Raw genomic sequence first — 25,643 nt, forward strand, 5'->3', positions numbered from 1 at the left:
GATGATTTTTATTATTTTTGTCTATCTGTAGCTGTCCTATGTAGATTTTTATTATTTTTGTGTCTATCAGTAGCTGTTCTTTGTGGATGATTTTTATTAATTTTGTCTATCTGTAGCTGTCCTATGTAGATTTTTATTATTTTTGTATCTATCAGTAGCTGTTCTTTGTGGATGATTTTTATTATTTTTGTCTATCTGTAGCTGTCCTATGTAGATTTTTATTATTTTTGTATCTATCAGTAGCTGTCCTATGTGGATTTTTATAATGATTAATGTGAAAAATAATTTCTGATTAACAATTAATCCAGTTCATACTCTTCGTTGTTTCTGGAAAGAGTAAAACTATTTTGAAAAAAATCACACTTTACAAGAGTTCGATTTCGGTACGGAGGTGCTTATGATATTTACCATTCAAACATTTTGAATTAATATTCCCATTGACGATGATAAAAATACAGGTTATATTTGAGAGAAAAAATAATGCTATATTTTTGTAGTTTGAATTGTTGTAAACTACGAAACAAGCATTGTGTTCAACTCACCGACTGGTTACAGCCATAAGTTTCAATTGTAGCAAGAGTTTAATCATTCATTTTAATACTGTATTAAAAATAAATGTTTCAGGTTCTTTTATTTTTTATTTAGTTAGTGTCCACGTTTCAAAGTATATTAATGTTCTATAATAATTAAACACTTAAGCAAGTAATCATAGTTATCATATATACATGGAAACGGCGACCTGTTTATTTAATATTTGACTGTAAAACCAATTCTAAGCGACAGTTATAAAACGTCTAAAACATATTAAGTGAGAATAAGTTCCCTATTCTGAACGAAGTATTCTTTATAAGGTATATACGATGTTTTTATATCACATTCAACACTTGAACGATTATAATGTGAACATTTATTAATGCGCTTTAGTTTGGAGAATTCCTCAATAAGGATTGTCCAGGTGCAACTCCCATTAACGACTGTGTATGATATAAACATAAACGGTTAATGTAGACAATTTAATTGTATATTTTAAAGAAAAAGACAGCGCTGTCATTTATAAATGTATATAATTACAAATGTGTTATTATTTTAATTATTATTTAGTAATTATTACTGTATGTATCAATGATATTTCAAGGATATGCTAAGTATAATTTCATGAAGCATTTCATTTTAAGTTTGATATATATTCATGGCTAGAAGCACGTATAATATTATTATAGTTGTTAGGTATATCATTAATGAAATACACCTCATGAGATTTTGTCTGTAGCTAAGCATAAAACTATATAATAGGTTATCTGTGCTCTGCCCACCACAAGTATCGGAACCCGGTTTCTAGCGGTGTACATCCGCAGACACACCGCTTTGCCACTGGCGGACATCTTGTAAAGTTATCGGAAATTATAAATATACCAAAAAGACATTAATTGTGAATTCGATTAAACAATTTTCCATCTAAAATTCATCATTCATTTGTAATAATTTAATACTTCAGTATATTAGGCTAGTCTGCTTGATATATTGAGCATGGTTTACACAACTTAAGGTTAAAACACGTTACTTCTAGTTGGGTGTACAAGATAATTTACTGTTTACACACACGAGTTATCCTTAATCCAAAAAGAGCTACTGATGGTCTATGTTGTATATTTAAATTCAAGTTGTGAACTGCAAATCTAGTAGTACTGGTTTAAACACAAACCTAATTTGTATGTTATAGTTGACTGACGTTAATAATTTTCAAATACCGAAAAGTGCTTTATCATACCACATTGTTAACTCATAATTATCATTTCTCAACATTTGTTTGGTGACACAGCAATGTAAGTTTCCAAATGCAAGCGTTGCACGTTTCGTGACAGCGTTAGTTCACGCACGACAAGTCTATTTTACACTCCGTTAACGTTACCTTTCAAAAGTTACGTTTGGTAACTCGAGCATGACGCTGTCAATGGCTGAGGAATATTTTATCTGAAACAAGCATCTGTGTAATTTAGATTAACACAAACTTAGAAAACTAATTAACCCTGGCCGTTTATCGACTTTTAGAAATACAAAAAATATTGATATTTATAAGACTTACGGACAAAATGCAATACAGTTCCTAGCATACCGTTGAAAGAAGTTGATGCTTTCGTTCAGAAACTGTAAAACACCTGTTTAATCAATAAACACATAGATATAATACGTAAGATTATATCGTTAAACCAGTTGTTAACGGCTAATAATTATTAAACAATGTATCGTGACATTTGACTGTTTTAATCTGCTGTGTGACATTGTTATTTTCCACTATTTATACTAAATTATAGGGAACTAACCAAAATATCCCTTACAATGTATAGCTGCTATCCTGTGAAGAAGTACTAAAGGCTTTAATTAAGACGGTTAAGTATACTTTTATATTTAGCTTATAACACAGGCCTGCAATAGTTTTATTGTCTTGAGAGTTTTTATGTTTTACAATAATTCATGTACATTGAATCCTAAAATGATATTTATTTTTCTCCATCACCTAATACAGGTTTTTTTTTTTTTTTTCAAAATGTCATCCGTACTTTTACATAAGTGAAACATTTTCATTGAAATCAGGTCACGTTTTCTTATGCTTAAAATGTTGCCAGCCGCTGGCTATATATTTCTCTAGACCAATCATGACGTGGAAGTCTTATTGATCGTTCTAGAACCCACGAGTAACACACCGCTAGTATATAAACGATTAACAGGACACATGACGTGTCATTTCTGGATAGTATTTGATTGTGCGTTCACTTTGACATTCTTTTATTTTCAAAATTATCTATTTGTCGCTATGGCAACAAAAGGTAGTGTAAGCGACTCAAACATATTTTGTTATATTTGAGGTAAATTTTATCTAAGTATGAGTTTTGTCTTCCCGATTTCTAAAAATAAATCCTTGCATGGTAGAAAAAAAAAATATTATTCTTCGAAATTTGTGTAGCTGAATTATATAGGATCCGTTATTAAAACCAAAACAAATTTTTATAAAGTTTAAACTTACAGGCCTGGTAATTAATATCAGTTAGGACCTCAGATGTAGTTTTATATAGGTAAAATAATAATAAAAAATGTATGTGTTGCACTCCTACAGTTGATAAATTACAGTTTTACTCTAATATCTAAACACTGATGGTGTGATGACAAAATTAGGAAGTCATCTCAAATCTGGTGAAACCTAAACATTGACTACAGTATCAGTAGGATCGAAATATAATTACTTTCAACAAATTATTTCTTTGTCTGAAAATTTGTTTTTTATAACCTCTACACATTTTATTTGTGACAGTATATGACTGGAACTTAGCAAAGCTTTGTATAGTGTGATACATACAAGGAAAAGACATCTTAGTCAGCAACAATTACGTAATATGTACATAATTATGGTTTAAAATAAAAATAATGTATCGGAATATAATTATAAGTTCATGACTTTTGTTTGTTCATCATTTTAATCTACCTCCATGTGCTCTAGCAAATACAGCAGTTGAAATAATTCAAATGTATTTGGATGTTTTGTTTGTTTCAAGTTAACCATAATGTTCCACAATGGGCTATCAGTGCTCTGCCCACCACGGCTATTGAAACCTATGTAACTAATGTTTCAGGCAATAAACACCTGCAATTGTTTTATTTTAATGTAACTAAATTTCTAGACTGTACAAGATATCTGCAGCTTACTTCCATTACACCTGCGATCTGTTGTTGTAATGTCTGGCTAAGTTTATTTTTTTTCATTAGAAACTGTGACACGCGTTAATCTAGTATTGGTTCAGTATTCTCACGTGAGTACTGAAAAGAGATCTTTTACTTAGATAGATAGAATTAATGTGGTACATTTATCAGTCACGTATATGTGTTAATGTAAAGTATAAGTTGTTGTTATTTATATATTTTCTCTTAATTTGTTCTACGGAAATATTATATGGTTGTCTGTACATGTTCCTGACAACACAGGATAGTAATTATTTACCAAGTTGGCCTTGGACCTACATCTAAAGTGCAGTCTCTTTGTAAGCATAGTTTTAATGGTACTTCTTGTATTAGATGTACTGGTACAAAGTTAAAAGTTTAATACACACTCAAGAGAAATGTGTATATGTATTATTTTATGTCAAAATAAAATGTTATTGTGTCAGAGAAAAGTCACGTGAATCGCATACCTTCTGTATTGTACAATTCTACCACTAATGGCCACTCTCACTATTTCGGGATTCTCGAGACACTTTAACTCGAGTTTCGAATACCGTAACAGCACTTTAGTACAAATTACAAAAATAAATTGGATTCTAATTGATATAATATGTTTTTCAAATTATGTATAGTTTTGAATCAAATGTTATATTTAAACACTAACATTCCGAATAATGCAGCCATACATTTAAACGTAAATAATATCTTTAAACTAGAACCAAAAATCCATTATTCTTAATATATTAAAATGAACGGTGGCCCAGTAATAGTACACTAACGATTTTTAATGTTCATCTATTTTAGGCTATTGTACAAATATATATGAAGAACACATATGAAGCATGACATACAGACTGGCAGAGAAACAACGGTTTTTGATGATGCTAATCATACGTTATCTCAAAACAGATTTATTTGGGGTAACAAACGTTTTTGATTGTCTTTATGTATTCTATCCAATTGTAAAAGGAGAAAGTTCATAATTACAATTTAATTCTTTTCAATATATATGTGTATATGTATAAAGAAAGCATTTTTTGTTATTACCGTTTATACCAATTTTAGAGACTTTAATGTTCCAGTTCATGTCTTATTGTCTTTGATGTCATACATACTTCAGTCAGTTGCAAGTGTTCAAGATCACAGTTATCTAGGTTTGAAAATTTATTCTAAAGCCTTGTATATTATATAACTAATTTCAAACTTCTGTATAATAAATTGTTCTCAGTTATTTTAATGATACAACAAATAGATATCATTTTAACTCATAGGGTCCTTAAAATTGTGCTCTTCTTTTAAAATAAAACGAAACAATTCAGTTACTTTCCTGTTGTTTAATAAAAAGTTATATGTTCATTTTCAGAGAGAGTATAGATAGAACGATACTACCCAATTCTTGTTATTCGATGTCATTCATATAAGCTTTGTTTGTTTTGAATTTTGCGCGAAGTTACACGAGGGCTATCTGCACTAGCCGTCCCCAATTTAGTAGTTTATGAACAGAGGTAAGGTAGCTAGTCATCATTACCCACCGACAACTCATGGGTTCCTCTTCTGCCAACGAATAGTGGGATTGGCCGTCACATTGTAAGGACCCCATTGCTGATATGGCGAATATGTTTGGTGTGACGGGGATTCAAACCCTCACCCTTAGGACTGGGAGTCGATCCCCTTACCATCTGACCATGCTGGACCACTTTTCATAAAAGGAGGAAGATGGCTTTACACAAAGTATGTATGTCTATGTGTGTATCATTGTTTTGCAAGTATCTTCAGACTGGTACGAATAAGTATGGATGAAAGCTCAATACAGGCATTGTGCAATAGTGACATCCAGTACTAGTTTCTTTAAATAAAATTAAACATGAGAAGCCATAATCACATATAGCGTAGGTGTCCGTAAGATTAAAAAATGGTAATTACTTCCAGCGCTGGTTTATTTAAATGCAAGTTAAAAACGTTAGTGACGTCCATGATAGGTTTTTTTAGTAAAATTAAATGCTCGATGAAATGAAATCGTATTTAGATCAATTAAAACAACGATTATATGTTTTAAACAAACACAAATTTTACTCAGAAAAGCAACTACATTTCCAATACTTTTCGCTTACTTTTGTTTTTGTGGGGATCTTGTGGGGAGAGAAGACAACAAAAATTCGATTATTAACAACGAACAAGTATTTCTATTTTACAAGAAAACTCATAACTTGACAAATAAAGGTGACAGTAAGTGTTATGTAAAAAACAGATTCAATATTCTGCATGTTTATTTGAAACAAAAATTAATTATTAGTAAACAATAATCCCATGATGCTTTCAGAAAATCCTTAATGAATTTATTAAAAGCGAATATTATAGCGTAAGAATGATATTAATGTTTAATTAATTAAAAAACCGCATATAATTACACGTTATCGTCATATTTTTTGTGTGAAATCAGTTAGAGAAAAAATACATAATGGTGTTCCCATTTCAAGAGTACGTATCCTGGTAAGAGTCACCAGCTTCTTTGTATTACCGTATTTATGGATGAAGTCATTCCTTCTCTTCCAGTATAGTGGTGGTTTCTTGTACTAACTCAGTTGCTTTGTCTTGGTCTTCATTAATAGGGTTTGCAGTTACGTTGTAATTTTCTGGGACTGATTCATTTCCGTTATTATTAGATAATACTGCTTGAGTTTCGTTTTCTTCTGTGTTTATTTCTTGAGCAACGGTAGTTAAAGTAACGGGATTTTGATCATCTATTGGATCATTGGTCACTTTGAAAGGCGATAGAAAACGAAGAAATATAAATAAGTAAGTAGCAAATTTCGAAACAGTGTATTATTTATGTAAAATATATAGTCTTTTGAAATTAAAATATAAAAATGGTAGCAAATTCCATCCTGTAGTTTTATTTCATTTGAACACTGTACTTAGCTGTTAGTTTAGGCTGTGGTATTTATAATATAATATAAACAACTATGATATTATCAAAATATTCACTATCAAAATGTGTTCAATAAACATACGAAACAATAATCCAATTTTTTTAACAGTTATCTAATCTTGAGGATTCGGCACAACAACGAGGTTGATATTGACTTATTTTCTCGAAGTTTAAGTCTCTCTAAGATGAGTATTAAGTAAGTTTGTGAAATAGGCTGACTTCTTGCTACTAGTAGTGGGTTTATTAGAAATGATAAACTGGTAATTAACAAGTTAAAGGAGGAAATTTTGTGATCAAGGGACGAGTGCCTAGATCCCTTGAATTCACAGTCCGGGCATGCTAGCTACTAAGTCACTTCTGACCTTGAAACAAACGAAGAACTTAAACCAACACTATGGGTATTTAGCGTTTTATTTACTTACCATAAAGTGGCACAAATGTAATCAAAATGACCAAGAGGAATGGACAGAATAAGCTCTTCATCTTTGGTCTCTAAATAAAAACAAAATTCAAATTCATATGCAAGTGCTGTTTAATAAACAGTCTTTATATCACTAAAACAGATTTATACCTGCCAATAATATCATATATTTATTTTTAATTGGAATGTTGTTTCATTAAAAGTACTGTTTATTACCTTGAAGGTGAATTATTTTACATTTTTTGTTACAATAGTATTCAAAAGACCCAAAATCTGCCTTTCTGCGTTATTTATTTATTTTCCAGTCCCTACTGATATTTTTCTTTATTTGTGGGATATTTTTGATTCGCTACATGAATAACTTTTTGATTTTAATGTATTTATAAATATATGTCCAGAAACAAATGAAGTTGCGATTGGTTTTTGTTTTGTTTTGCTTGAGATTCGCACAAAGCTACTTGAGGGCTATCTGTGCTAGCCGTCCCTAATTTAGCAGTGTAAGACTAGAGGGAAGGCAGCTAGTCATCACCACCCACCGCCAACTCTTGGGCTACTCTTTTACCAACGAATAGTGGAATTGACCGTCACATTATAACGCCCCCACGGCTGAAAGGGCGAGCATGTTTGGTGCAACGGGGATTCGAACCCGCGACCCTCAGATTACCAGTCGCACGCCTTAACACGCTTGGCCATGCCGGGCGATTGGGCCTTTTCGAAATAAATACTGATAGAGATCTCGATAAAAACTCATAACATAATCATCCTACAATGACGAGGGGACAATTTTTTAGCAAATTGTAATAATTTTAGTAGATTTTTAACAAGAACTGCTTCGTTTATTAAAAGTCACCAGGCGTTAAATTTGGAAATTGTTTGTTTGTAATTAAGTACATAAGCTATACAATGAGTTATCTGTACTCTGTCCACTAAGGGTATCGAAACTCGGTTTCTAGCATTGTAAGTCCGCAGACATACCGCTGTACAACTGATGGAAAAACTCAGATATAGAGCGCTTAATCTTTACGAAAACAATGAACAAATAAATAAAATACAACAACGATCCAAAATTTGATTATTGGCAAAATGTTAAATTTTAGGCTTAGCTGGTGTAAAGAATATGATTGAAATAGGCTGTACTAAGTAAAGTATTAACTTAAGTATTAAAATCTTTCCCTTAGGTATGTAAGTATGCGAACCAAAGTTATGGAAGTTAATGAAATTGTTTTGGTCAAGTTACTTATAATTACAACGAAATCCTAATAATTAGTAACTATCAAACGTTACGATTTTGGTGTACTAACATATAAAGGACACTCTAAGTAAAATTTGGCCCGGCCTGGCTAGATGGTTAAGGCACTTGACTCCTTATCCGAAAATTGCGGGTTCGAATCCCCTTCACACCAAACATGTTCGCCCTTTTAGCCGTGAGAGTGTTATAATCTGACGATCAATTCAAATATTCGTTGATAAAAGAGAAGCCCAAGAGTTGACGGTGGGTGGTGATGACTAGCTACCTTCCCTCTGTTCATAAACTGCTAAATTAAGGATGGCTAGTGCAGATAGCCCTCAAGTAGCTTTGCGCGAAATCCAAAACAAACAAAGTAAAATTTCTGAGCTGTATAAGTGCGAAATTAAACCCATAAATGGATCAATGGTTATAGTTGCTGACTAAGAGTCTTTAAGGAAGCTTAAAGTTTCATAAAGAGATTGTGTTGTTGTTGTTTTTGAATTAAGCAAAAACTACACAATGGGCTATCAGTGCTCTGCTCTCCACCGGTATCAAATCCTGGTTTTTAGCGTTGTAAGTCCACAGACATACCGCTGAGCCACCGGAGGCTAAGAGATTGTGTATATGTTTTTGTCAGCTTTGGCGTGCGTATGGAATAGAATAATATAAAGCTAGCCTTGTGCAGTAGATAATAACTTCAATGTATAAAGACAGGGGTTTCTGGGGAAAACTATTTTTATACCGGTCTTCCAAAGAGGGAGAAAAAAGAGGAAACCTCGACCAAAACCAAGTGGATGCTGCGATTAACGCTGTATAGACTAAAATTAAACACAAATAAATTGTCTAAACATTTACAGTTAAAATTCAACATTTATCATCCGTTTTAGTAAAGTGTCAAGCAACATGATCACAAAATTACACGAACTGAAACTAATTAATACAAAAAGAATTTGAGAAAAACAAACAGTTAGTCGTGGCCAGGTGGTTGGAGTGCTCGACTCGTAATATGAGGGTCGCGGGTTCGAATTCGCGTCACACTAAACATGGTCGCCCTTTCATACGTGGGGGCGTTATAATGGTATGGTCAATCCCACTTTTCGTTCATAAAAGAGTAGCTCAAGAGATGGCTGTTGGTGGTGTTGGCTAGCTGCCTTCCCTCTAGTCTTAAACTGCTAAATTAGAGACAGTTAGCGCAGATAGCCCTTGTGTATCTAGCCAGCGTCTGATAAGCCATTAATGGAAATTTTGGCACCCGGTTAAATTCTATTTAAATAACACTAACAAAGTTAACAATTTTTAACGATGGACCGCCAGGGATGTACCTGCCGTTTTGATGTCCCAATCCACCCACCCCTGCATGAAGATAGGAAAGAATTATAAAACTAACATTACACTAACACATATATTATAGAAAACCATAAATTGTTGGTTTGGTTAAAAACAAACTAAGCTTAGTATTTTGAGGAACCTTCTAATTAATAACATTACACAGTATTCAAATAAATATAGGCTAATTTATTTGAAAATTGTAGATAGTGGTCTCTGCGAAGAAAATTAAACTTAAGTTATTTTAAGAACAAAGAATCCTTAAGCCTACCTGAACCCTAGTATGCGCTAAATGTTCTAAAGGTACAACTTCAAATACAGACTTTATCTAAAGATAGAATGTCTGCGTATTTATTGGAGGCTTCCATTAAAGCTCCGCCTTATAATTTACTCTGTGACAGTAAACATTTCACAATTCTGCAACTTTATACATTCGTTCTCTTTAATGGGAAACATTCTTACGAAAGATTGTCATACTCTACCGTTAACTTTATGAACCAGATTCCTGGATTCGGAATATTCCTGTTTTTGAAGCTTAATTCGTTGATTAATTATGCCATCCAGAAGTTAAACCGTAAATATACTTTTCTTTTTTCCTTCATATTTAAGTGGAATACAGTTCCCTATATAATCTATACGTAGCAGAGTGTCTTAGTTTTCGTGGACGAAACTATAGATATGACAAAATGTTTTGCGTTTTTTTACCGAAATGACCTCTTGATATTCCACCTTGTACGTAAAGACAATAAAACCTTATGATATGACAACCGACTGAAGTGCAGATTTATGACGTCAAAAAAAAAAAGATATTTATGTTCCACTTGTATTCAATACGTGGAATACATGGAAGAGTCTAAAAATGTGGGTATAAAACTGAAATAACGTGTGTGTTTTTTAAATACAAAAAGATTACACACCCTCTGTAGACGAGAGTAAAAAAAATCCAAAGAAGATTGAGGAATATCAATTTCATTTGCCCCTCAGTGGCTCAGCGGTATGTCTGCGGACTTACAACGCTAAAACAGGGTTTCGATACCCCTGGTGGGCGGAGCACAGATAGCCCATTGTGCAGCTTTGTGCTTAATTCAAAACAACAACAACAGTTTAATTTCCTCATTGATACATTTCATGAAAAAAATGTGTTATAATTTAACTACTAGATATGATAAAACACTAACGAACATTTATTTCTGGATAAATTTATAAATTTAAATTTTTTTTTCCATTAAGTCTGTAGGTTTTGTCATATCTTTAGTGTAACTAAAGGTACAGTCATACAGAGTTGTAGAGATGTATATAAACGGAAATTGTTTCTATACCTGTGGTGGGCAGAGCACAGATTGTGTTACTTTGTACTATACCTGTGGTGGGCAGAGCACAGATTGTGTTACTTTGTACTTAACTTCAAATAAGCAAATGTAAATCAAAAGACATTTTTCTTAATATCTGTTTATAACATTTCAGTCTCTTCTTTTCGCCCTCGGCGATATAGTTTCAGATCTGGCTTTCTTTTCTTTTCACAATTTCCTGCCCAATAAATAAAAATGTCTTTTCAGTTCTGGCGAAATATAAAATTTGGTAAGTGCTAAGGCTATCGGTCCTCTGCCACAGGCACCGAAACTTGAATTTTAGCAGTGTAAGTCACTTGATTACTCGCTGAGCGATCGGGTGGTTATGGTTTCGAAGATATCTTACGGTTCTTATAGAGAAAAATGTTAATTAAAAAAACAACCTTAAAGGAAATTGTTATGGTTTATACATAATTTGATCATTTTGTAGGTTCATAATTTTGTGTGTTTATAATCAAACGTGAATCTACCAAATGGGTTAACCGTTATTGAAACCCGGCTTTTAGCGGTGTGAATCCGCAAACATACCGCTGTGCCACTGGGGGGCGTTTAAGGCAAGTAAGCACCTACAATAAGGCTTTTGTTTAATAATCAACCAGACGCGGGTTCGAATTCCCATCACATCAAATGTTTGTCCTTTCAGTCCTTGAGGCGTTATAAAATTACGATCAATTCCACTATTTGTTGGTAAAAGAGTAGCCCAAGAGTTGTGGTGGCGTGAAGACTAACTGTCTCTCCCCTAGGCTTACAGTGCTAAATTAGGAGCATGTTAATTCATTTGTTTGTTGGTTTTGAATTTCGAGCAAAGCTACATGCGGGCCTTTTCAGCCGTAGGTGCATTATAATGTGACGGTCAATCCAACTATTCCTTGGTGAAAGAGTAGTGCAAACTCTTGTAAAAGTAGTGCAAAGCCATCGTATAGCTTTGTGCAAAATTGAAAAAAACAAAATAAAACAGTGCACCCATCAGACAGTGTGGGTAACACTACTCTTATTATTTTGTGGGCTAGATAGATCGGTTTGGTGTAGTTTGGTGGTAAAGGGACTAAATTCTCAATCTAGGGGTCGTGAAAATTAAATCCGGCTGCAGGAGCGTTATAATATCTTGATAAATCCCACTATTCATTAATAACGAGCATATCTATAGTTAATTGTATTTGCTTCTGGCAAATTGTCTATTTCTGGTCGGAAGTCTGAAGTTAAGTATGGCGGCAAATAGCCTTTAAATACTTTACTATAAATACGTTAGAACTGTTAAACAATAATGTCTTGTGGTATAAACAAGTGACAGCTGCATTTGAATACCTTTTAAGGTAGTAATACACCAAGGCTGTTAAACAGTATCGCCTTGTGAAATAAACATCCTGAAGTTCCAGTAACACAGTGTTGTTGTAACAGAAGTCAGGAATGTAACACAATGCTACTTTGTGATAATATAGGTCAGAACTGTAATACTGAGTTCTCTTGTAATATCAACAACCCCAAATTGTTACAATACCGCTTTGTGGTAACACAAGTAGAAATAAAAATATTGGAGTATTCAACAGATTCTGAAAATTAAAAATTAAAAACAGCGAGAATGGGATAGAAAATATTCATTTCAAGTGTTTTTTTTTATTTTTAACTTGTTTGTTTCTAAACTTTGCGCAGACCTACACGAGGAATATCTGCACTAGCCATCCCTGATTTAGCAGTGAAAGACTAGAGAGAAGGCAACTAATCATCACCATCCACCTCCCACTCTTAGGCTACTATTTTACTAACGAAAAGTGGAACTGATCGTCTCATAATAACGCCCCCACGCTGAAAGGGCGAACATGTTTAGTGTGACGGGGATTTGAACCCGCAACCCTCTGATTACGAGTCAAGTGCTTTAACCACCAATATTTGTAACTTATAAACCATAAGTGCAATACAGTGTTTATGATAACAACAAGTCAGAGCTGTGATATTATATTTTTTTTATGATTAAAGAACAACTCAGAACTGAAATATTACATTTTATCGTAATAGCAAGTCATGTGTAAACAGCTTATTTGTGATAATAAAAACAATTAGGTCTGAATTATAATATTATATGTTAAATTTAATATTATTACTTAGTTCATTTTTATATCTAACCCAATTAAGATTTGTGCTCCACTTGCTATTCTTTAGATAATGATAGTAGAAACTGCTTTAATATGTTTCAAATTTGACTTGAAAATTGCACACAAGATAACACTTGTTTACAGCAACGACAGAACAGTTAACACGTGCATGATGTTAATGACATACATATTACGTAACCCTTTAATGTAGTGTTCATGTTCCAACACACTTTCACACGATTAGAAAGAATCATTGGTTCTCAAACGGTGACATTTTGACTGTGGGTGTAACGTTTTATATACAAGTTACTTTTCTTGTTTCGATCACTCTTAATTCACACTAGATACAGTTGAAACGCGAAAGCTTTTTTACCCACTATCCGAGAGTTGCGGACCCGGCATGGCCAGGTGGTTAAGGCGCTCGACTCGTAATCCGAGGTTCGCGGGTTCAAATACCCGTCATACCAAACATGCTCGGCCTTTCAGCAGTGGGGGCGTTATAATGTGACGGTCAATTCCACTATTCGTTGGTAAAAGAGTAGCCCAAGAGTTGGCGGTGGGTGGTGATGATTAGTTGCCTTCTCTCTAGTCTTTCACTGCTAAATCAGGGATGGCTAGCGCAGATAGCTCTCTTGTAGCTTTGCGCGAAATTTAGAAAACAACAAACCAAAAACCAAATCGAGAGTTGGGTTCCAATAACAACTAAATCAACAAGATGTTTTTGAGCGAAATGGCAGTGCCAACCAGTATTCCAGATAAAACCGACCTTCCAAACACAGTAATATTTGTTTGTTTTGTTTTGAAAGGTCATCTGTGCTAGCCGTTCCTAATTTAGCAGTGTAAGACTAGAGGGAAGACAGCTAGTCACCACCACCCACCGTCAACTCTTGAGTTACTCTTTTACCAACGAATAGTGAGATTGACCGTCACTTTATAACGCCCCCACGGTTGAAAGGGCAAACATGTTTGGTGCGACGGGAATTCGAACCCGCGACCCTCAGATTACGAGTGGAACGCCGTAACCCACCTGGCCATGCCGAGCCTAACACAATAGTAATTTATGCCCTATGCGAGACTGTTCTCATTTCATAGTGTTATGTCGCAGTTCAATGTTTAGAGTAGTTGTGAGAAACATCCTCACCTCTGAGTTCGAGCCACCGTAGGCAAATCGAAAAGACTATTGGAAAAGAACTAGTTCTACAGTTAATTTACTTTATATTAATTTTTGGATTTTTGGTTGTTCTAATATTTTGCCTGCTTTTACCTAAATAAATGCTTTAATTAATTATTAAAATTCCGGTTTTCCGCCTCAATAAACACCGCATATTATTATGAAAGTCCGGATTTTATGTATTGAGTAATTGTGCCTTTGGTAAAGAGAATGAACTGAAAATAATCAAGTTTATATGCAACTTGTGCTGTTGGTAAAGAGAATAAAGTAAAAACCATAACCTTCAAATGCGATTTGCTGTGTTAACAAAGAGAAATTGAAAACCGTGAACTTCAAATGCGACTTGCACTGTTGACAAAACAGATATTCGTAAACAAACTTTACACAAAAAATCTTGATTTGCAAAACACATAGTTGGACACTTGCCAAATTATTTCAGTGTTCTTTTTACCATGTTACATCAAGCTCAAAACACGAGATGATTAGATCGCAAGTCAAGAGTTCTGTTCAAACCCGTAGAAATACCGCGGACATATGAAACTTATGTATCTCCAGTTACATGGTTTTGTTACCAAAATATAAATATCTAATATCTCGATTCAGAATTTTTTTTTCTCTTGCGCAAAACTGATGTTACTTGGTTCATGTATGGTTTGAAATGAAACTTTTTAATTAAGTCCACTGTTGAGTTCAAATTAGGCCTGGATCTTTCCACAGGAGTAGCTTATATTGTATAATGAAAAATGAAAGACTATGTTAGGAAAATCTTAAAACGTTATTAATAATATATTTTGAGTTACCGCAAAACAAATACAACCGAACAAATTGTGAATACATCGTTAATATCTCAACTTATAAAAAACTTCGGCCATCATTAAAATAAATCATTTCTATTGCTTTATTAAATCACCTCAATCTTTCTAGAAAAACTCCACTTTAAACTTGTAAAAATAACTGACTACAGGCGAACATTCAGAGTCACACTGTATAGAAACTTACGGTTAACAAGAACTAAGCTGGCAAAGTATTATCCGATAATGATAATAATATCAATTGCATATTTTTTCTATTGTATTAGTTAACTCTGGCGTTGAGCAGAATGCTTCTTTGGCATCAGTGACATACAACGTATACGGTGTATTATCATGTACTCTCATCTTGCTGAAGACTTGTGAAGATGGGTGCGTTGAAAGGTGTTATCTGTTTTATTTCTTTGTAATATCACAACTGTATTTTTATTAATAAAAAGAACAGCGAAATCCATATGGAAGGATTTTTATGCGGCAGTTTTGTTTGGCGAAACCAGCAGGTGTACGGTGAAAGAAGATATGAGCTTTTTAGCTAAAATTAAGATGGATAAATATCTTATTACGTAAACTTCTATATTGAAATTCATATGTTTACTGGAGCTAAAAAAACACGAATTAAACTTAATCTGTTTTTCTTTTTTGTGGGTCAACTTTTTTAGGCTGTACTTATTCTTATCAATAATTAACTTATGTCACATAAGATTACGTGAGAAAATACAATGAAGTTTAAGAATTTACCAAAAATATGTGTTTTGTACTTCTCGACTTTATGAACTCATAAGAAATAAATCACAGGTTCCTCGGTGAGACAACGGTAAGTATAAGAATTTACAGTGGCAAATCTGGGGTTAAATTCCCCTTGGTTAATACGGTAGAAAACTCAATGTAGCTTTAATATAAAACAAACAAGAAATAAATAAATGTATTTATAAATACAGTAAAAGTAAAAGAACAATGCAAAAAATAAGATAAATAAATAGTAATTTAGTTTGGTTTGTATTTGATAAAAATCTTTGTTTGTGAAGTTAAGATGCTCAGCATCATAAAAATATTTATGCTCAGTATCATACAAAATCTTTATTCGTGAAGTTGAGGTACTCAGCATCATACAAAATCTTTATTTATGAGGTTAAGGTGCTCAACATCATACAAAACCTGCATTTGTGAGATTAAGGTGCTCAGTATCGTAAAAAATTTTATTTGTGAGGTTAAAATACTCAGCATCATACAAAATCTGCATTTGTGAGGTTAAGGTGCTCAGTATCATACAAAATCTGTATTTGTAAGGTTAAGGCATTATTTGAAAACCAGTCACTTGATAATAATTTAATAGCAAAATGGTAAGATAGTAATCAAACAATGGTGTTCCTGATTGGACAGTTCCAAAGAAAGTTGTTTTTAATTTTATCTATGGGCACTAAAAGATGGAAGTCCAGCTTCAAAATCTTGATTAACCACATCTTTTGATTCCCATTAGGAGATAGTCAGCTCTCAGAAGGTAAAGAAGTAAATATGGACCTGAAGATACTTGAGATCAAATTTGTTCGAAGAAACTGTTTGGGAAGTAAAAATACGTAACATAAATACAAGTCATCAGTAAAATTCATACTCTTCTATAGGATACGTAGATACAAATCATCAATAAAACTCATAGCTTATCTCTTGGGAACAAAAAATAAGTTGTTTGAAATTTACATTAAACATTAAAACGTAAAGAATAAAATGTACAATTTCAAGTGGTCCATTTGTGTTAGGTACAATTAGTTAATAATTCTAAATGTTATTTAAATAAAAAATATTAAAGGCTTAATGTTTTTAAAGAAAAATGGTTGTGGTGTAAAAAGAAAATTTGGGATTTGACTGAGGAAAATACTACAACTTATCTACAATTATTGTTGTTATCTTTCTAACTTCCAGAAGCATTATGCCTGTAGTGAGTTGTTGCTCTATAAACAGGTGCATATAATGAGTCTTTACAGCATAACCACGGCAAAATGTAGTGTGACTAGGTTTAAATAAATTTTTCTCAAGCCTTTTTCTGTTTCCAAACTTCCTTTGAACACAAGCGAAAAAGAATAATTTCAAAATCAATTTAGAACCTGCGCCCTGCTGCTACTTGTTGAGGCGTGATAAATATCATTAAATAATAAACACACAAAAAATAATAATAATACAAGAAAACGCCATGACTTTAATTTTTTTTTTCTTTCAAGGGATTCTGGACCTCGACAAAAATTGCTGGTACTAATTACCGAAAAACAACATCTATGTTTACCATCATAGTGCTCACATAAAAATCATTTGCCAAATTATTTAGAAATTACACACATAATAAAAAATCACAAACTAGATATATTCTCTTCCTAAGGTTGTATCAGTAGGTTTTAGTTACAAGTATGTCCTGGTACTTGTAACGCTGATGCTTTCATTATGTGAATTATTTTAAATGTTTAATTTGTGTTCAGTCAGTTCATAGCTGTTTCTATCATTAGATCCCATAAGATGTTAAAACTTGCAGAAATGCTTAGAATGAGGATTAGTAATATTTTATTTTTCAAAAATTAACAGGTATTATTATTATCGTGTGCAAACATATAAGAATTATCAGTCATTGTGGAACCTGACGTGGTATATTATTATTTATAATTACGATAATAGTTTTTTTAACGTGATTTTAGTTAATATTAAATAAGACGATTGTGATTATGCGAAACAAATAGGTTTTCTTCATGCCTATGGTAACCCCTTGTATGATTAAATAATAAACAATATATAAAAATGACTTGTTCCATCTGATAACTGTCTGTTTCAACGCTGTATTTTGTTTTAATAAATTATATAACATTTTTATTTGTGGTATGACATTCTTTGTTACAACTCAGTATAAGGTTTGGCAGCTGTTAAAAGTTAAAAGGAGAAAGAAAAAAATAAGGTAAGAAATCTTTATATAGTAACGAAACCTTCTAAATGTTTAGTTTGAATTACACAAGACAGAAATACATAGATTTATCGAAGAAGTTGCAGTTTGCTTAGTGGTTAAAGTATCTCACTTTACAAGCAAGACCTGCATATCACAATGAAATGTCACCGCAGATCGAATCCGTGGCGGAACGGGCGACATGCTTCGAGCCTGTATATTTGGTTCACGGCGAATTTCTGATCACTTGATAGCGTGATGTTGTTCACAGCTGGAGTTATGGCTGAATGAATGTGTCACAACCATTTTTGATCAAGAATGTTCATCAAAGGGTAGCAGCGATCTTTGAAACTACATTCAAACCCAAGTTGGAGCAACGTCATCATCCACAAGCAATTGTTGAATTTTCCCCAAAGTTTTTCGAAGGCTTTAGTGCTGTCCGTCTCTAGTTGGCCCGGCATGGCTAGGTGGTTTCGGCGATCGACTTGTAATCTGAGGGTGGCGGGTTCGAATCCCCGTCACACCAAACATGGTCACCCTTTCAGTCGTGGGGGCGTCATAATGTTACGGTCAATCCAACTATTCGTTGGTAAAAGAGTAGCCTAAGAGTTGGCGGTTGGTAGCGATGACTAGCTGCCTTCCCTCTAGTTTTACACTGCTAAATTAGGTATGGATAGCGCAGATACCCTCGTGTAGCTTTGCGCGAAATTCAAAACAAACCAAACCGTCTCTAGTTTTGAAGTAATAGTCCAGATTTAAGACAATTAATTAACAACACCCGACACCAGCTCTACGGCTACAGTTTTCAGTTAAAATAGTGGAATTTCACCATCACTACTGTAAATCCCAAATCGTGGATCGTGATATTTAATTAATTTATTTTACTTCGCGCTAGTAGAGCTCGAACCACCAAACATTAGAACCACAGTACGGAATGTACTAACCACGAGGCTGTGTTCGACTCAGAGTGCTCCTTATACAACACAGAAAATACTGCAATGAAACTCGAACATATTTTGATACTGCTGACGAGAAAATAAGCAGAAATTGGTAGCAGGCAAAAGTTCGCAAGGCTTCAGCCACACTTTTAAATTAATCAATAATATATGTTTTTCAAAAGAAAGTTGGCCGAGGAAACTGGATCTAATACTTGTCAAGTCTCCTGATGCATCTTCAAATACATTAAGTGATAATTCTTTGATCTTCTTCAAGAAACATGGTAGTAGAAGTTTTCTCCACCTATAATGCAAATGTTTAGGAAGCATGTCAAAGAGTGTAGTCTTATATGGACCTCGCCATCCTTTGTAGAGCGAAATAATCAAACACCTTATGATCAAAATTACCATTTTCTGCGCATAACTCTTAAGAACATCACATTTCTGAAAATTAAACTAAAAACTGCAAACTCGTATCTGAGCTTTATAAGGTGTATAGCTTTTAAAACTCCTAATGATAGTTTAAGATAAATATATTTTTTTTAAATTTCGCGCAAAGCTACACGAGGGTTATCTGCGCTAGCCATTACTAATTTAGCAGTGTAAGAGTAGAAGGAAGGTATCTAGTCGTCCAGCCCACTCTTTTACCAACGAATAGCGGGATTGATCGTCACATTATAACTCTCCTACGGCTGAAAGAGCGAACATGTTTAGTGTGACGGGGATTACAACCAGAAACCCTCGGATCACGAGTCAAGCGCTCTAAACACCTGGTCATGCCGAAAGTTTTAAATATAACTATCTTACCTTATCAAAGACTACCTTTTTCTGCAATTAAACTTACAAGACCTTCTGGTCTTGGTGTTTCTACTTACAATAAAAGTATTTATTAAACTTGTTGTTTTGTAAAGTATTATATGAATGTATGTGTAATATGACTTCAGTTTATCATATTTCTGTTTATTGTGATTAATAATTATCGGTAAAATTAGCTAGAATAATTCGTATTAACGACTGTTAACTAGTTGTTATCAAAACGTTTGATATCAACTAGCGTAAAAGCTCGTCAAAAATTGGAAATATGCAAAATAATTGAATACAATAACAAAGAACTAACAATGAAAATGCCTTTCCCAGGAACATGTTATATACTGCTCCTGAATCCATTAAATACAACTGAACACATGCTACATATCGGTGCTTTTTAATAAAAGACATACGATGTCCTTGTGATTGCATATACACAGTTTCGTCTTCTAAGGAAAAGTAGTCCTTTGTCCATACGGATAATTGGTGTTTTCAATCTGATGTAATAAAGACTTTTTCGTAACAATTTCCAACCCATTTCGGCTATTTTTTTATTTGTTTTTCCTAGGAGTCTTTCCGGTTTTCCTATCCAGATCCTACCTTGCTTTATGTCATAATGATGTAAAAGTTGTGGTGTCACCCACATGATGCTATGACTAAATTTTATTGCCGAAATTTAGGAGCTATTTGCATCCATATTAATGATTAAATTCAACTAAGATAAAAACGAGCCATCAGAAAGAGGAAGTATTACAGGAGAAAAAGTGAAAATGGACTCATGTAACTCATAAAATTCAAAGAACTGGAGCGTGAAGAGGTAACTGACCAACCGATACATATTGATGATTACTTGAAAGATTTAACTTAAATTATTTTGAAATAATTGGATACTTATCATACGTTTTGATATTACACAGAAAATGTTTTTTTTTTTCTTCTTGTATCACTATGCGTCTAATTCAATTTAAATAATCCAGTTCGTGACGACCAAGAAAGATTTATGTAAATTAATTTGGTGAGAACATTAAATCTATTCAAGTTTGGCAGGCATAATTGAACAAATAACAAGTATTATTTCAATCTTATTGGTTTCTAAGTAATTTAATAAAAACGTTTAGTTTATATTATTGTTGCTATATTAGCAAATTAGTGAAACTCAGTTTTAGTAATTTTAGTTATCCGTTTATAACATAGATATTTTTTTCGCATTTCGAACAAACACAAATTGTAATTGAACACACTGAGGACTCTTTATTACAAGCTAGACGAGTCATAGGGTTTAGCATTCCAGGTTGCTGATAAAAGTTCCTTCTCTCCGCTCAGAGTTTCTGACCTGGTGTTACTTAATGAAAATACCAATACTATTTTGCACTAGCAATGTTTAATTGCCGAATTTTTGGTGATTGTAATAACAAATTATCAACAAGTTAAAAGTACATCAATAAACAATATGGAAATTAGAACATTTCAATACGCCAGATCAATAGAATAAATAATCCAAACATTCATATTATACGTAAATTTATCCAATCATCTTATAAGTTCATTTGGATAACATTCAAAAGTGAAGTAAAAAGGGCGATTTAACTAAAAATTATGAGAGAAGTGGTATCACGTTTCTTGATGACTTGAAACATGTTAACATGAAGATGAGGTCGAAACGTTATTCTCTGCTTTATTAGTAAAAGTGTTAATACCCATACCAGCAGTTCTAAGATACATTGGTATTAAGATTATTAAGTTTATTATCGTATTTAAAATCGTCACGATTCAAAAGAGATTTTGTATTTTCAAAGTTTCCCAGTGGCTAAGCGGTATGTCTGCGGACTCACAACACTAAAAACTAAGTTTCGTTACTTGTGGTGGGCAGAGCACAGACAGCCCATTGTGTAGCTTTGTGCTTAATTTCGAACGAACAACAACAAAAATTTTAAATGATTTGTGCCGTCATCTAACAGCAAAATAAAGAATTAAAAAAATTGAGAATGCATAACTCTGGTGACCGATACTTTCGACAAGTAAATCTAGTGTTACACATTTAATTTAATGACTGGTTTTAAATTTTAAAAGATATAATAATTTCTCATACTTTCCAAAATAATAATTTAAATAATGATAAGAGTATTAAAGGGAAGAGCAAAGGTGCACTATAGACTATTTGTGTTGTGTTCAAGAAATTTAGTGTTGTTAACCCTAAAGTCTTTTATCAGGTAAAATGTTTTTACAACAGCTATATGGAGCTTGTATCACATTTCTTGGAAACTTGATTAAATATTATTACGATATTTATTTAATTTACCAAAATAAGCTACACAGTAAAACAAAGCCACCAGAGTACAAATTATAATGTGAGGTGTAAGATGTGTCCCGGTTTTTCAAAGTGACTGCGGAAGTAGGACCTCGAAAGCGGTGAGGTTACACTGTCTATCAGACTTAGCTTTCGTTTGCAAAGCCTCTCATGTAAAGTAAAAAATATAAAAAACTAAGTTCTGGGTGTTCAAGCCCACAACATCCCACATCTATACTATCCTTCACCGCTTGCAGTTAGTTGTAGGAAAGTGACTGTTCCAAGATGATGAAAAGTGAAAATTAGGGAAAATGGGAAAGTTCCATCATGGGGTTGGGTGAGTAAGAAAACCTTACTTCATTAATTTAACGTTACATCCACTATTATGGCATTAAAAGTTTAAATCAATAAGTTGACAATAGTAGTACAACACAAAAATCACACTAGAATAAAATCACTATGGCTTTTTGTTAAGAATTGTGTGGTAAGTCTAGATTTGTTATATTGTTATACACAGTGATTTAAAACATTAAAAATATTAATACAGAACTTTTTAAATACGGCTATTGAATTCTATAAGTTTTTCCTCCTTATTTATTTAGTCTTTTTAAATGGAGCATTTTTAATAAACTATGTTAAAGATCAACACGATACATTTATATCAAAATTAAAATATTTTTGTATGTGGTAAAACCTTAAGTAAAATGTTTGATTAATTTCTGACGCACTTTTACTTGTTTCTTTTTGGAAATACTTCACCATGGGAATTGAGAACACTGTGTATATTGAAGGAAAGAAACATTTTAAATAGTGAATCGGTGTTGCTCCATCACTAGTGCCTAGTATAGAGTCTTAGTAATATTAATAATACAATAGTTAATTGCTTACCAACTCTCTGGTCTGAATAAGTTATTGCATTTAGCGACATCTACTGGACATCACTTAAATTCAAAAATTAATTACACGGTATGTTGGCTCAGTTGTTTTATAACTTCTACCAGAAGAGCTCCTTAAAAGCTTCAATAAAATTACACTAAGTAACAATTAGTGTTAATTATGAGTTACAAGCAAATAAAAAATCTTCTAATGTTGTCAATTGAGTATCTTCATTGTAAGAGGTAATTTCGGTCTTGACTCTGCTAAGTACCAAAGCAGATTTGCTGTGTAAAGCATCATGCAATATACACTTTACATTTAGCCAATTTATTTATTACTATTTAAGAAATTTAATTTTACGTATTAAATCTATCAGTCAAATAATTTAAATAATCAAAATACATACTGAAGTAATTACCCATTTATACTCTCGTCCCTAAGACATGTGCTCGGCAACAGTCAGTTGCAAACTCTCTTATTGTTAACCTGAAGATGACCTAGGAAGGTCGAAACGTTATTCTCTGCTTTAATAGTAAAAGTGTTAATGCCCATACCAGCCGTTCTGAGATACATATTGAAGTAATAACACTTAATCAGTGACGGCTCTCAGTTAATACTGGGGGAGGAGGTAAGCAATATTTTACCCTCAGACTCAAAGACATAAGCAGTAAAAGAGCTACTTACTTTAGACATCTTGATTTACTTGTACTCGAAATCGTACTTTCGATTTTCCATAAAAAGGTAAAGACTTTGGTAACCACAAACATGACGTCACGACAGACAATGTTTAACTGTTGCTCGTGCTGTATAATTTGGAAATAACCTCAAAATCAAAATGAAGTGTGGAACTTTTGAACCAAATTGCTGCACATCGTTTAATGAAGCTCATTCATAACTGTTCATATCCATGAAAACACTAAATAATTACATCATTATTAAATTTGTATAAACCACGATCTTGTTTAGCTTGCATGCTTCTGTTATTGCAAATGTTTCTTAAAATGATTTTTATTGGTTACTTAAAATCTGCCACCCAGTAGCACAGCGGTATGTCTGCAGACTCACACAGCTAGAAACCGAGTTTCGATACCCGTAGTGGGCAGAGCACAGATAACCAATTGTGCAGTTTGTGCTTAATTCCAAACAATCAATTAGATTCTGATTGGCTCTATTAATTGCGAGATAGCCTAAAATTCTTAATAAACCTGGAAAGAAGACTATTTCCATCATAACTATAGAAAAATTGTGTAGATGAAAAAGATCCGAGAGGTACAATTGTTTTGTGCTTCACATCATGAAATGTTACTTCATCAATAGTGCAGAGTAAGACAAGAAGATTTCTGAGCATTTTACAAAAAAAATATATATAGTTTTTTCAAGAATTTTTGCAACCTAGAGAAATGTAATATAGGTACTAATACAAAAAAGTAAGAACCATTATTTGTTCACATCCTTTGAGAAAGTATGGCCTTCTTTTCCTCCTCTAGTAATCCTCCACTGAATTTAATACTGTGAATTACATAAATACATATAAACGTGCGTGTAATTTAGCATGTGGCAAGTTCAAACTGGATGTCCACAGAAATAGCAAAGTCTGTGTATATTTATGACTTCTCGTGCAACTACGTAATTTATTTTCCCCCTGCCAGTAATTCAGAAATAAGACTAATGGCTGAAAACGCCAAAAAAAAACAAACGGGTTTCTACACCCTTGGTTGGTACAACACAGGCATTCAACGTTGTAATTTTGTTGATAAATCAAACAAAAAGCTGTTGTTGTTTTGGAATTTCGCACAAAGATACTCGAGGGGTATCTGTCTCTAATTTAGCAGTGTAAGACTAGAGGGAAGGAAGCTAGTCATCACCACCCACCGCCAACTTTTGGGCTACTCGTTTACCAACGAAAAGTGGGATTCACCGTCACATTATACTCCCCCACGGCTGGGAGGGCGAGCATGTTTAGCGCGACGCGGGCGCGAACCCGCGACCCTCGGATTACGAAGCGCACGCTTTTACGCGCTAGGCCATGCCGGGCCAACAAGAAGCAACCGGACGAAGTCTGCTTATTTTAATCCAACAATGTATTTAAGGTGTCTTTTGCTCAACAATCCAAAGTGGACAGTTCTTAACAAAGTGAAAGATAAACTAAGAAACGTTAGTATCTAATTTTAGGAAAGTCTAAGTTGGCATATATAATTTTAATTCTCTATAGTGTGACAAGTTATAAGTCTCGCGTTGAAAAACTAACCCAACTAAAACGTTTATGTACGAGTATTATAGCTCTCTGTATATAAAATATTCCAAATTCTTTCAAACCTAAAGTGTTGTAATAGGTACTTGTTGATATGTTTGGGATGCTTTTCGATGAATTGGAAAATTTATAACTTTAAAATTAAAATATTCTTTTATGTGATAAAACTTCAAGTAAAATGTTTGATTACTAACACAGATGTTTAAATTGACGTAATATCCTTCATTTATTGAACAGTATTAGAACAGTTATTACTTTTTAAATGTGAGCCTCTGTTTAATCATAGAACAAAATTTAAACTGCTGTATTATCTAACAATTGAGAACAAATAAATGTTATAGAGAAGTTCATTTATTCTCTAAACATATTACGTTTTGTCATTTACTACTAGATGACGCCACAGTGTAAAGGGATATTTAGAAAACATTTACTACAATTCAAACTAACTACATAAAATCACGCTGACTTATTCAAAGAATATTTGACAGAATTGTATAAAAATAAAATTCTGCAAGATGAGACAAAATTTCAGTCTT

At 33.2% G+C, this 25,643-nt stretch overlaps 2 long non-coding RNA genes across 2 annotated transcripts in view; one reads left to right on the plus strand and one right to left on the minus strand.

Moving 5' to 3' along the window:
• Positions 1-16,429, plus strand: part of LOC143236687 (uncharacterized) — a 59,872-nt gene extending 43,443 nt beyond the window's left edge. The window contains exons 3-4 of the long non-coding RNA XR_013019656.1: positions 4,516-4,631; positions 15,304-16,429. This is a non-coding gene — a long non-coding RNA (uncharacterized LOC143236687). The remainder of the gene's footprint in view (positions 1-4,515; positions 4,632-15,303) is intronic.
• Positions 5,755-9,968, minus strand: LOC143236686 (uncharacterized). The gene is made up of 3 exons (XR_013019655.1): positions 9,887-9,968; positions 7,063-7,132; positions 5,755-6,470 (listed from the first exon to the last, which is right to left on the minus strand). It is a non-coding gene; the product is annotated as an uncharacterized LOC143236686 (long non-coding RNA).
• Positions 16,430-25,643: the final 9,214 nt, after the last annotated feature.

Source organism: Tachypleus tridentatus, chromosome 13 (assembly GCF_004210375.1).
Source record: "Tachypleus tridentatus isolate NWPU-2018 chromosome 13, ASM421037v1, whole genome shotgun sequence".
NCBI lineage: Eukaryota > Metazoa > Arthropoda > Merostomata > Xiphosura > Limulidae > Tachypleus > Tachypleus tridentatus.